Here is a 2,841-nt window from a genome sequence, read left to right as displayed (position 1 = left end):
TCCTAGAAGGACCTTAAAAGAAAGACCCTAAGCGGCCTGAAATAAATGCTCAAGAGTTAAATGCCATTACCTCTGTAGGGTGCCAGCAGGGTATTTCCCAAACACCTTGCCGAATACAGCTAGCAGCTTCTCCATCAGCATATTCCCACCTCACTCGAGTCAGCTAGTTCCTGCACTATCTTATCGGCACACTCATTATACCCTCAGAAACAGTGTAAACATCTCCAGCAAACTGCTCTTGATGACAATTTCCTTGCCAAATAAGCCACTTCCCTGCTTGAGTGATGGTTATGAGAGAAGATTTTTTTTTTTGTTAACTGCTGCTGTTTGAACAAGTGCGAAGTAAATACAGCTCCCTTTGTGGGAGCACACACGTGCACCTGCTCTGCAGAGGTTCATCACAGGCAGAGGTGGGAAGGTGTCTGTGGGAACTGCTCATTAAAATACTGGCAGCTCATCCCCACTGCTTTGTTCAGTTTCTAACCTGGAATTTGGCTGAGGGAGGAAGATAACACAGGCAGAAGCTGCCAAGGGAACTTTTATAGTCCAGGTTGTCAGACAGTTGGTTTTACATCTTATTCCAAACGATGGCACCGCCGCTGGCACAGCATCTCTCATCGGGTGCGTCAGGGTGCCGACACTGGGAGAGATTGGTTGTACTGGGGATGACAAAACTGCAGAGCTGCCGCTGGGCACCAGTCAGAGCGCGGAGTGCTGCTGTGCTAAGCGGCAGGAAGACGACAGAGCACTTGGCACCTTCAGCCCCTGCCTGTTTCTGCTTTCATCCCCTTCCCCGGCTGCTGGGGGAGTGGGAGCAGTCCTCGGCAGTGCTCTGCTTCGCAACAGGTAGTGCAGCTGGATGCAGACAGGCTGGGACCTGTTGGGGATTTCAAGTGCTCCCTGTGCTCTTCTGCAGCATTTTAGCTCGAGCACAGCCTAAGAAAGCCCTTTCAGCTTTCCCTGGTGTTTATTCCTCCACTGAATGACCCGGCCTGCCCCATCAGAGCCCCGTACAATCTGGCTGGAGCTGAGCCCTTGGCCGCGTCGCTCTCCTATTCAAAGAGAGAAAGAGGGAGGATGGGGAGAAGGGGAAGAAAAACAGAAACTAAATTAGTCTCCCAGCTGGTAGCAGAGCTTCCGTGCAGCGATTCCAGAAGTCTGTCCAATTACTTCTCCCATGACGAGGCTTTGTTGCAGACCCTCGCAGCTTGCTTTAAGAGCAGCGCTCCTCTCCGTGACCAATGTGCTAATTCCTCCCCTGGACTGGGCTGGGCTGGCTTTCTCAGATGGGTACATTCCCACCCCGCTCTGCCTCGGGTCTGTCTTTTCTCTCAACTCATATTTCACAAAGATTTATTTTTTTTCTTCCTTTCCCCATGTAAATAACACCACATATGGCCACAAACAGCGTATTCAGCCAGCAGGGCTCCTCCTGACGGGAGCCAGTGCTAAAACTAAGCAAACAGTATCCTTCAGCAGCCTGGCCTGATGCCCACCTCAGCAGGCTGAAGTAATGCTTTAAAGATCAGGGAGGGGGCAGAAACATCGGGAGGTAAAAGGGAAGATTTTTTTTAGAGAGGAACTCAAATACGGATTAAAGAGAGAAAAAAGAACATCCCCTTGGCATTCCGCATTGATCGCTTTGGTTTGTTTCTTGCAGTCATGTAATAAGAATGACACTGAAGCAAATTTCTGTCCCACTTCACCACTCCTGGCACGTGTTGGAGCAAGGTGCTGGTGCACAGCATGCCTCACGCTATTGCCCCGTGCCCGCATTAGCTCTTTGCACTTACGTATCTAGCAGCTGCCGTTACGGTGACTGAGAAAATTTAACAGAAACTAAGACCTAAGCACAGACCCTTGGTTTTCAGCTTGCCTTTTCAGAGCTGGGGGGATTAGAAAAGAGAGAGAAGGTAAAGCCTCGCCCGTTGTGTGCTGCATCCCAGTTCCAGTGGATCCCTAGATCAGAAGCTGCATTTCATCGCCGTTTGCAGCGTGCCCTGCTTTCCAGGCAGAGGATGTATTGCACCACGCAAGGCAACATCTGTCTGATGAGGTGCAGAAACAGCAGGCTAGAGATGAGATCTGAAACAATCGCCAATTCCCCGAGGGTATATATGGTACAAGGGGCAATACAGAGCTTTATAGTGAGAAACCTCCAAGTCTTGACATGCCATAAACGGAATCTATTAGATTTAAGATCGGTGGGGAAAGAAAGATGGGCTGGTCCTGGCATTGTGAGGGGGCTGCGCAGATTTCCAGGGTCAGGCAAGGACATGGGCAGAGTCCTGCATAATTATTCACCTGATACAGGCTGAGAAAGTGTGTTCTTATTTCAGGAAGTGAAAGTCTCTTATTTAGCATGAAAAATCAATGTCGCTAATAACAGTAGGGAATATACTCTGGCACGTGTGGTGCAGATGAAAATACTTGCCACTTGAAACTGAAAAATAAGAGTTTTAAGGTTTATTAATCGTGTGAGGTAGATCAAAAGGTTAAATATTAGCAGCACTTAATGATCGACCAGTTTAAAGATTAACAAAGTGATTTGGCAGAATATGTTATAATTAAAACAGCAATTTAATTACAGATTTGAGAGTGATGAGATTCACACTAACTTACTACAAGGTATTTCATATCGAAGTGGATGTATATATATATGTGTACACGAAACATACACACAGAGAAGTATTTGGATATCCGGTGGAATGTGTAGACGTCCACATTCGTGAAGGCAAACATGCATGTTCAAGCACACAGATAGGTAGAGAGGTGGATGGAAGAGACTGGCCAGAGTTAAAATTTCCCTCTTCTCCAGTTTGGAGCAAATACAGTGCATCA

The sequence above is a fragment of the Athene cunicularia genome (genome assembly GCF_003259725.1).
Source record: "Athene cunicularia isolate RWA chromosome 24 unlocalized genomic scaffold, athCun1 chr24_part1, whole genome shotgun sequence".
Taxonomy (NCBI): Eukaryota; Metazoa; Chordata; class Aves; order Strigiformes; family Strigidae; genus Athene; species Athene cunicularia.
Note: the sequence above shows the minus strand (reverse complement) of the source record.